The sequence below is a fragment of the Apus apus genome, chromosome Z (assembly GCF_020740795.1).
Source record: "Apus apus isolate bApuApu2 chromosome Z, bApuApu2.pri.cur, whole genome shotgun sequence".
NCBI classification, from domain to species: Eukaryota; Metazoa; Chordata; class Aves; order Apodiformes; family Apodidae; genus Apus; species Apus apus.
In genome coordinates this window covers 2,264,621-2,275,591 of record NC_067312.1, presented here as the reverse complement: position 1 = coordinate 2,275,591, position 10,971 = coordinate 2,264,621, and the positions used below count along the sequence as shown (strand labels likewise).

The 10,971-nt window shown below is 50.9% G+C and overlaps 1 pseudogene; it reads right to left on the bottom strand.

Annotated features, from left to right (window-relative positions):
• Positions 1-1,373: 1,373 nt before the first annotated feature.
• Positions 1,374-10,087, bottom strand: LOC127395453 (cilia- and flagella-associated protein 53-like; annotated as a pseudogene).
• Between the last annotated feature and the right edge of the window lie 884 nt (positions 10,088-10,971).

Here is a 10,971-nt window from a genome sequence, read left to right as displayed (position 1 = left end):
GCCAAATTCATTCTGTTTCAGGACCCAGAGGGTGAATCAAAATGCTCAAGGATTAAGACATACAAAATTCATGCTGTCATTAGAATTTTGCAGACTGCAATGGCACTAGGATAGTGTTTCTGGTAGCACCAAGCCCTTTTCCCGAGGAGCCCCCCCAGCCTTATGGATGCTTCTTCCTAAGCTCCCTCCTTGGCTGCTGCCTGTCCGCAGCCTCGGGAAACAGGGAGACAGGGGGCTCTCTCCCGTCACTCCCTGCTCCGCACCGGGCGGAGGAGCAGGTGAGGGGCTCCTCCAGCAGCAACACAGCTGCAAAGGTCACTCCAGACACCAAGGCCTGGCCCGGGGACGAGGGCAGAAAGCCCCAAACCACACAGGCTGCATTTCCCCAGCCCGCTCCTGCCCAAGAGCACCAACACCCTTCCCGACTGTCCCACAGCCACAAGAAAACTCATCCAGAGAGCGATACCTGCTCCAGATCCCAGGTTCTCCTCAGCAACCAGCACCGCAGCTTCCCCTTCTCACCATGCCCAATGCATTCTCTTGTTTGTTTCATGGTGTGGGGAGCCATCTGGGTTTTCCTGCGGGAAGGGCGGCGGGGGGAGAAGCCACCAGCCGCGTTCCCCTGCCCGGAGGGAGCAGCTCCCCCGCCAAGGGACGCTGCCCGGCACCTGCAGAACCCACCAAGGATTCCGGCCAAGCGGGTCACCCACTGGGCAGCGTTCCATGCAGTTTCTGCCCCTGCCAAGGACTTGTTTCGTCCTCCCCCTGCAGCACGAGAGCTCAGCAACAGGAGGGATGCTGGAACACCGAGTGCTTTTCTGCCAGGAGCATGGGAAGCTGCGGGGCTGTTTGAGCTGCGCCTTCAGCTTGCCCTGGGGACGGAACCCGCGGGGGACGAGGCCAAGGGGACCCAGCAGTAGACCTGCCTGAGCTTCCTGCACTGATGAGACTGTTCCCATTATCTGGGATGGTCTTTCCCAGCTGCAAGAGAGAAGGAGCAGCTACTGCAATCTGCTGAAAGGCTCTGGAGATGGCTGCTGACAAGCTCTGGGGGAAGAGTACATACGTAAGAAGCCACCTTCCCTGTTTGCCATGTTTTCATGTCTAGGATCCTTCCTCTTCTTGAGGTCTGTCATTGATCAGCTTCTCCATGTTCATGCTCCCACCCAGCAAAACCACTCAAGTCCTGGTCTTGGTCAACAGGGAGTCACTGCAAAGTGGAGACAGGGAGGAAGGAGAAGGTAGATGAAATGGTTATGGAAGTTGGAGAAGAAAGGGCTGGAAAAGCTGGAGGAGAGGTGGTAGAAGCTGAAAAGCTGAAGGAGGAGAAAAACATCTGCATTCCAAAGAGACAACAGCTGCCACCAAAAGCATAACTAACTTTTTTTTTTATTATTTTTTATTTTTTGCAATATGATAACAAATTAAGTCCTGCACAATAAATTCTGTCCAAGAAAATGTCTCACAATCTACCTTTGGGGCCCCAATATCTCACAGATGATTTAACACCTATGGGAATACATGGATATCAGTGTTCTTGGAGTAAAGTGTCAAATCCTTGGGTTTGGAGCTGTCACTTTGTCAAAAAATGAAAGAACTGGGGAAAAATAACCTTTCAAATCCTACGTTGACTGTATTTTCCAGTTAAATACTTGGAGCATCAAGGTGGAGAGGGGAGAGTTACAAACAGAGCCAGGTACAAACACCCTGAGAAACTGGTTTTCAGGGTGACTTCAGTGTAAATTCTGTTGTAGGGAGTTAGACAGGACTTGTCTTCTGAAAGGGTGGGTGGCTGCTGGTTTCCCCCAAGGCCTTGCTAAGACGTTCTGTATCCTCTCCTGGTAGGCTCTCTCTTCTTCTCGAGCTGATTCGTCTTCTCGCTGCTTCTCCTCTTCCTCAGCATCACGTGCCTGTTCTCGATGGGCAATCTGAGCCCTGAGCTGCTCCTGGTATTCTTTGGCTTCCTTCAGTTTCCTGGGAATGAGGAAATAAACCCCAGAAACACAACCATTTTGTAAAATCCTTATTGAATCTGTTCCCTTCAACCATAAAGAACCACTCAAAACTCCTCTCAGGGCTTCAGAACAAGCATCACCTCCCACTGCCCAAGTGCTGCGTGATGTTCCTCAGGGAATGAATTGCTCTCTGTTGAAACTTGCACAGCAGACTGCACAAAGAGTGAGTGTGAGGACAAGGGATGAGTGTCAGGTCTTGGTCCTTTCCCAGCTCAGCCTGAACCCCATCTCCATTCCCTCCCTCTGAAGATCAGGAGCTGCTGGCAGCTGCAGCTCTGCATTGATATCCCAGGAAAAGGCTGTCAGGAGAAATACATTCTTCCCTTCCATGTTGAGACTCATCTCTCACACTCACTGCCCCTCGGAGAAGCAGAGAAGACCACCTGTGTGTTTCTGGCCATCTGGAGCAGGAGTCAGACTCACACAGGTCCTTGAAGATGCCACCAGGCTAGTCAAGGCTTGTGTGTTAATGCAGCCCAGCTGAACCATCAACACTGACACTGCTGAATGCATCTCTCCTAAGCAGAGCACATCCAAAAAATGCCAGACTGGTTTGGGTTGGAAGGGACCTTATGGGCAGGGACACGTCCCCAGCAGCCCAGGTTGCTCCAAGCCCCATCCAACCTGCCCTTCAACACTGCCAGGGATGGGGCAGCCACAGCTTCTCTGGGCAACCTGGGCCAGGGTCTCACCACCCTCACAGCAAAGAATTTCCACCTCATGTCTCACCACAATCTCCCTATCCCAGGTTATAATCCATCCCCCCTCATCCCGTCCCTCCTGTGCCCTTGTCCCAAGCCCCTCCCCAGCTTTCCTGGAGCCCCTTCAGGCCCTGGAAGGTGCTCTAAGGTCTCCCCTGGAGCCTTCTCTTCTCCAGGCTGAACACCCCAACTCTCCCAGCCTGGCTCCAGAGCAGAGCTGCTCCAGCCCTCCCAGCATCTCCGGGGCCTCCTCTGGACTCTCTCCAGCAGCTCCATGTCCTTCCTGTGCTGGGGACCCCAGCCCTGGCCCCAGCCCTGCAGGGGGGGTCTCAGCAGAGCAGAGCAGAGGGGACAATCCCCTCCCTGGCCCTGCTGGCCACGCTGCTGGGGATGCAGCCCAGGACACGGGGGGTTTCTGGGCTCCAGCGCACGGTGCCGGCTCATGGGGAGCTTCTCATCACCCAGCACCCCCAAGGCCTGCTCCTCTGGCTCTTCTTGATCCATTCTCCACCCAACCTGGGTTTGTGCTTGGGACTGGCCAGATCCCCCACGCAGGGTATGAAACTCAGCCTGTTTCCTTCAGAAGGGTGAGATTCCTGCCATAGCCAGGAGGTTGTCACCACTAAAGCCCTTGGAGAACACCAGAGGTCCTGGGCCTGGTACCTCCAGGGACAGGTGTGGGAAAGGGCAGGAGCTGCAGAGAGAAACGGAGTCAGCAGCATCAGGCTCTCTGCCCTGCTCTTTGCATGACACCCAGAGGAACTTCTCAGCTACTGCGTGTGACTCTCTCCTCATCCTGAGGAGCTGGGAGGGAGGGAGAGCCCCGGGCAGCTGGGGTGGGAGCAGGGGCTGGAATTTGGGTGGCTGACAAGAGGGTTGTTTAAGGGCTGTGTGTGGCTGGAGTTTAGCAAGAACACTAGTTGCCCTGTGTAAGTCATGAACTAACCTTGCATTAACCCTCCTCCCACTCCTAAGAACAGCTCTGACTATGAGGGGATGTCTCTAATAAACGTGATCCATGGAAGTCACAGGATGGCGTCACACAAGAAAATCACCTTGCATATTTCTCCTCTTCTATGTGGTTGAGTTCTGAGATGGCTTCATCTAATAACTTCTTCTCCTGAGCGAGTTCTTCCTGCTCCTTTACATTTCTCTGCACTGCAAACACACACACAGCAACAAACAACACTTGCAGGAGGTAACAGCACTGCTAAGCTTGAAGGGACAGTGAGACCACAGTCAAGCCAAGCAGCCTGAAGAACAAGGCTGAGTTTTGCTGCTTCTGGAGAGGCACACAAAAAAATAAACTGGCAAGTGTCTTCTCAGCTTTTCATCCTTTTTTTTCACTCCGAAAAGATGTGACATTCAGAACTTAAGAACAGAGCTGCTAACACTCACCCTTCTGCTCTATCTGCCATTGCCTTGTGTCCAGGACATCCTTTAGCAGCTGTCTTCTAGCCTCCTTCTCTGCTCTCATTTTCTCAGCCTTCTTGGCCCAAACCTTCTCCATCTCTTCCTTGTGAGCCTTCTCTGCTTCTTCTTCTCGCTGTCTCTCCTCCTCCAGCTGTTGAGCCAGGTGTGCCAGGTATGTCTGCTGCTCCTTGAGCAGCTCTTGCTGCAAACACACCAACATGTGCAGATCTGAGGAAATGAGTTCCAAAACAAGGGCTGGTTTCTGGACCAGGTGGTAACTGAAACCTCAGAACCCCGTCCCAACCCCTGTCATGGGAAAGCTGTGGAGAACCTTCTTCCCGGCCAGTTGACAGTGCCTGGCAGGGCCAGAGCAGAAGAAACAGAGCGATCCCTTCCCCAAGAGCAGCTCAGCTGCCTCAAACACACACATTTGACACAGATTTTCCACGGCTGACCAAGCTACTTCCCCCCTCACCTGCATCAGAAGCCTTGGGATCTAGAAAGATAATCAATCAACCCAATCAAAATAATCCAAAAGAAAAAGAACAACCATTCACAATAAATAATAACAAATACCACCTCCTCTGATTTTGTGCCAAGGTCTCGTATCAAGTTGATACAACTTTGATAACCTACATGAGCTTCTAAAATACCTCAAGCAGATGAATGACTGCAGCTCCCCTTTTCAAGTCACCTAGAGACTTCTTTTCACCCTGAATTTGGACAATCAACTCAGGAAGTGACAGACACATCCATAGTTTCCTGGCATCTCCCAGATACTTTTGCACAGCATGATTTGAAGTACTCCCAGTAGTTCTGAAAGATCATGAGCTTCTTCAGAGAAGGAGAAGCAACAGGCTACACCAAAAAAGGAATCAACTTGTTCAGAGCAAAGGGGTTGATCTGATCTCATTTACCCTGTGCAGCTCATGCAGGGCCAGAAAATGAATCCAAATCCCACAACTCCCTAGTCAACACCTCCAGCCCTTACCTTTCTTTTGGTTTTCTCCTCAGTGTCTTGCTGGGGTTCCTGAAGACATTTTTCCAAGATCTTCAACTCGAGGGCAAGTTCATCTTGTTTTTCCTCATGAAGACGTTTCTGCTTCTCCTGGGCTGCACTGAGCAACATATCCCTGCATTCCTTCTGCTTCTGGAGCTTCTCCTTCTGAAGTTGCTCCTTTTCCAGCTGAAGCAGCTGCTGCTCCTCTTCCTACAACAGCAAAAATCACCAGTGTGTAAAATCATTGCTTAACTTCAACCGAAGTGATGACTAGAATGAGTTGAATGAGAAGACTGAAGAGCAAAGGTCAAGATTTCAAGCCTTTCTTGCTGCCATTGGAGAATTATTCTCAGACCTTAAACCTGCTAAAGCATGAACAGTTCAGCATGATCATTCATCAGAATTCAGGATTTTCCTCTTTAATGATCCCCTGCACTTCAACACCAAACCAAAGGGTTGCCTGATGCACTCCAAATGTGTCAAGCAGAGAGACAGAGTCATTTCTTTAGGGGAAATCAATAGCATGGCAGCACATGGGATCTATTTCCAAGTCTGCTCATGCAGAGCCATGAGCTCCTCCTGGTTCTGCACATTTTATCTGTGCTGGGTGGTCAGATCTGGCACAGCATCTCCAGTGGATGGGAGGCTGCAAACAGTAGCTGTATCCTTAGATTCTGATGGGCAGTTACTGAGTTTCAAACTTCACGTTCCACTTGGTATTGGAAAGAACAGAACAATGGACAGTGAAACTGAATTCTTAAGAAAGGAACAATAAAAAATATTCCAGATCCAAAAGATAGTCAGTATTAGCTGGTGTAAAAAACTAAATCCTGAAATAGCAAGGAACCTGTGGCTGCCCCATCCCTGGAAGTGTTGAATGGTAGGTTGCTTTAAAACCTTCCCATGTCCCCACAAAGGCTCTGAGAGGCTTCAAATGCCAGAATCCTTCCCGTGCTCCATGGGAGAAGATCAGGTTCCCTCTGCAAACAGGAACACATCTTCCACAGGAGCCTTAGGAGGGGCCTTCTCCAGAACCCTGGCTTGAGAAGGATCTGGAAATTACCAACAACTGAGCTTCTTCCTCCTTCAGCCTCTTGGCCTCCTCCTGCTGAGCGCTGAGCTCCGCTACCTGGGCACTGAGCCCCTCCCGGACTTCCCGCTGCTGCTCGGCCAGTCTCTGCATCTCCATCACTGCTCTCTTCTCCTTAGCAACCTGTCCTCTTTTCCAAAGGTCAGCAAACATCTGCTCCTCCTGCTGCTGCTGCTTTTCAGCTCCTCCTTCAGAGCTACCTGGGCCAACCGGTCTTCACACACTTCCTGCTGATGCTTCTTCATCAGCTGCAAGCGAAGCTCATCGCATTGTTGTCTGAAAGGCAAGAGGGCAGGTGAAAAAAGAAACAAACAGGCTTAAATAAGAAGCAAGTCTGGAGTTGTTTCAAGGATGGAGGCTCCCAGATCATCACTGCTTGGAGGACAAGGGCTCAGGAAGCCACATTCTCCACTGACTCCTTGGGAGGCCTAAGGAAGCCCAGAGAGGCTGAATTGAGGGAGATTTTGACATTGCTGAGTTGAAGAGCAGGTCCTGCATTTCCCTTTGTAACTTAATCTAAATAGACACGGGGGAATGGATTAGAAGTGGAAGAGGGGAGATTGAGGTTGGACATGAGGAGGAAATTCTTTGCTGTGAGGGTGGTGAGACCCTGGCCCAGGTTGCCCAGAGAAGCTGTGGCTGCCCCATCCCTGGCAGTGTTGAAGGGCAGGTTGGATGGGGCTTGGAGCAACCTGGGCTGGTGGGAGGTGTCCCTGCCCATGCAGGGGGGTTGGAACTGGATGATCTTGAAGGTCCCTTCCAACCCAAACCAGTCTGGGATTATGATCACCTTGTTGTTCAATTGCCTCTTTGTATTTACTTAACCCCAGTTTTCTAAGATACCTGAATTGCTGCTCTCGTTTTTCAGCCACCAGTTGTTGTCTCTCTTTTTCTCTCTTCTCTCTCAGTAATTTTGCTCGTTCCCTCATTTTCTGTTGTCTCCCCTGGACTGTTTCTTCAAGTGAATCAATCTCAACAATGTACTGACTTTCCTCTCCCTCCAGAAGCTCACGAAGCCTGGAATGACAACATGGAGATAAAAGCCAAATCAATCTCTCTGTTGAATGATGAAGTTGTATTTGATTTGCTATAAGTGCAAAACAGGTGCTGGGGCTCCTTTCAACACCTGTTGTGCCCATGGAGAGGATCTTACACCATCACAGGAGTCATTCTGTCCTGGCACAACTGAAGCTGCTTCTCTTCCAAACCCATTGCCACTGCTGCTTTAGTCCCCCAGGAAACAAATTCTTCTACTTCCCAGACTCCATTTGTCACCAGTTGGCGTCAAGTTGAGCTTGTACTGTTGTTTCCCTTCAGCATAAACCCTCCCTGGGCTTTCCCACCCTTTTCTAAGTTTATTTTCTAATAACCCTTTGTTATTTTAGCATCACCCCATTAACCACTTCATCCTGAAAGAGCTTAGATGAGAAAATTTGATCAAATTAGCCCTTTTTCAACACACCACCATTCACCTCTCTAGTAATCCTAGCAGTAAGAAACCTGGGCTTAAAGAATCCAGAAACCCACTCATTCCAGGGCTGTGACCTCTGGGAAATCACTCTCACTTTTCTACAATGATATGTGAGCAATAATTAAGAGTAGCAGAGCCAAAGGTTAATTCTGGACACTGAATTGCAGTCTCTTCATGCACTGAGCAGAGGCTCCTTGCAAAGGGATTTTCAGCAGCTCCATAAGAACAAACTTCATGGAGCTGAACCTAAAAATCCTGCCCCTGTGGAGGAAAAACCCCATGGACATGCTGGGGGTTGACTGGCTGGGAAGTGGCTCTGCAGAAAGGAACCTGGGGGTGCTGGCAGGGAAGCTGGAGATGAGGCAGGAATGCACCCCTGGGGCAAAGAAAGGCCAAGGGTCTGAGGGAGAGCAGGGCCAGGGAGATGATGCTTCTTCTCAGCACTGATGAGACCTCACCCAGGGTGCTGGGTCCAGCTCTGGGCTCCCCAGCACAAGGGGTATGAGCCCAGTGAAAGTCCATCAAGAGGACTGAGGGACTGCAGCAGCTCTCCTAAAAGGAGAATCTCTCCTGGACAGGTGAGAGAGTTGGGGTGTTCAGCCTGGAGAAGAGAAGGCTCCAGGGAGACCTCAGAGCACCTTCCAGGGCCTGAAGGGGCTCCAGGAAAGCTGGGGAGGGGCTTGGGACAAGGGCAGGGAGGGATGGGATGAGGGGGAATGGATTAAAACTGGAAGAGAGGAGATTTAGGATTTAGATTTTAGGAGACATGAGGAGGAAATTCTTTGGTGTGAGGGAGGTGAGACCCTGGCCCAGGTTGCCCAGGGAAGCTGTGGCTGCCCCATCCCTGGCAGTGTTGAAGGGCAGGTTGGATGGGGCTTGGAGCAACCTGGGCTGCTGGGAGGTGTCCCTGCCCATGCAGGGGGGTTGGAACTGGATGATCTTTGGGGTCCCTCCAACCCAAAGCACTCCATGATCCAATGATCCATGTTTTCCCCCCAACCATTCCTCCAAGCACGCACTGCAGTGAAAACAGGGCAGATATTGGTATTAATTACCTACTTGTTCCCTACCTCTCTCTTCTCTCATGAAGCCCTGCCAGATATTCCTGCATTTTGGCATCCACCTTTCTCTGCACAGCCTCGTGGAGCCATTTGTGTTGGTTGCTTTGGTGCCACTTGTAGATGTTGCAAAACTGGTGGAACTCCCTGGTGAAATCAGAATATTCCTGTTCCTCCTTATCCTTCTGCCTCCGGGCAAAGACAAAATGTTCACTTGATTGATCCTTTGGAGGCTTGGCCCTCTGGAAGAGACAGGAGATGTCAGTGGTCAAAGTATCATCAGTTCCTTTGGGATTTGATTTAGTTGGATATATCAGCAAAATAAGCACAAAACACCAAATGAGGAGAGTTCAGGGCAATTCGTTAGGGGTAATTTCCAACAAGCCTTGCCTGGAGAAGCACACCACCAGTACAAGAACACAGCTGGTTTGAGTGGGAAAGGACCTTTCAGGCTAGTCCAACCCCCTGCAGAGAGCAGGGACATCTGCAACTAGATCAGGTTGCTCAGAGCCCCAAGCTGAGCTGGGATGTTTCCAGGGATGGGGCATCTCCCCTCTCCAGGCTGAACACCCCAACTCTCCCAGCCTGGCTCCAGAGCAGAGCTGCTCCAGCCCTCCCAGCATCTCCGGGGCCTCCTCTGGACTCTCTCCAGCAGCTCCATGTCCTTCCTGTGCTGGGGACCCCAGCCCTGGCCCCAGCCCTGCAGGGGGGTCTCAGCAGAGCAGAGCAGAGGGGACAATCCCCTCCCTGGCCCTGCTGGCCACGCTGCTGGGGATGCAGCCCAGGACACGGCGGTTTCTGGGCTGCCAGGACAAGTTGCCAGCTCTGCTCCAACTTCCCACCCACCAGAACCCCCAGTCCCTGTCTCCCATCAGGACCCCGCAGAGCCCTTGGGCCCCTCCTCAGCGTAGCAGGGCAAGGTTCTCTCACCATGACCTGCTGGTGACGTCTAGTGGGAGCAGAGACCGGGACAAGGGTGAAAAATCCCAAGTGAATCAGCAGATAAAAGGGGAAAAGAAGAATTCCGTGGCGAGAATGGGTTCCCTCTGCCCGCAGGTTGGTGGTCGCTGCGTGAAACCCAGCACATCAGCCCCCTGGGCAGGCCCCTGGCCGAGGTCTCCTGTGGTAGGTGTCCTGCCAGGTGGACAGGCTCCAGAGCTCTGCCCAAGGCAGAGGAAAATGAGATACAAAGCCTTGGCTCTGCAGCAGTGGCTGCTTCAAGTCCGTCGCACCCCAAAAAAAAATCAGAAGGAAAAGCTGTTGCTGAAGCTTTGGAGCCCAGGAACACAAGCCCTGCCGAGAACTGGGCTTTCCTGCAGATTAGCAGGACTTGGCTGATAACAAGGTGAAAGAAAAAATAATAAAAATGATCCCAAAGGTAGAAAGGTCCATGTTTCAAGTTGACTGTAAAGCTTGTTCTCGTCAAAGTGAAATCTGCAGTTTGTGGGATCGTTGCACACCCAAAGGTGTGTGCTACAGAGGATTGACACACTGCACTGGAGCTGGAATCCCTTGAGTTTATTTCAGGAGAGACTTCACCATCATCCTACTGTGCCTTATGGAGATGTTTGGGAGAGGGAAACAACCCCACAGCAGGAAACTCTGGATTTTCCTCCTGAGAACACTCATCTGTAACTGTTGGGAGGGCTGAATTTCTTGGGTTGGTAGAATTTTGCCTAATGTTTTCAGGATGTTTCATGGAAAATGGGGGGTTGATCCTCCAATCCTCTTATTGAGGTTTGGTTTGTGTGTGTGTGTGAAGTTCCCTCCATCAGCTTTGAAGAGGCTTCCTGCTGGAAAAGCTAACTTGAGTCCAAATGATGGATGTCTTCTGACTTGGAGCTTATTTGACATGAATGTTGTGTGAAAAATAGAGTCTCCTTAACTCACGTGCTAAACGGGATCCCTGCTGCTGTGATGTTCTACCAGGGTTTCCTGACTTTAGGAACATATATATGTGGGATACGTACATAACAGAAGGTCTGTCCTGGGTTTGCAGGTTTGGATTCTCCTTCCTGAAACCTTTCTCTGTGGAACAGCCCATAAACCTTCCAGGAAAAAAACCCATTTGACACTCAGCTGTCAACGACTTCACCAAAGCCAGAGCTTTAGATGTGGTCCAAAATTTCAAGCAGCTTGAAATGGAAGAAGCCACAAAAGGGGATGGAGTCACCTCTCAATCCTCTCCCTCTTCAGGCAGATCATCACAAAGATACAGCTCGT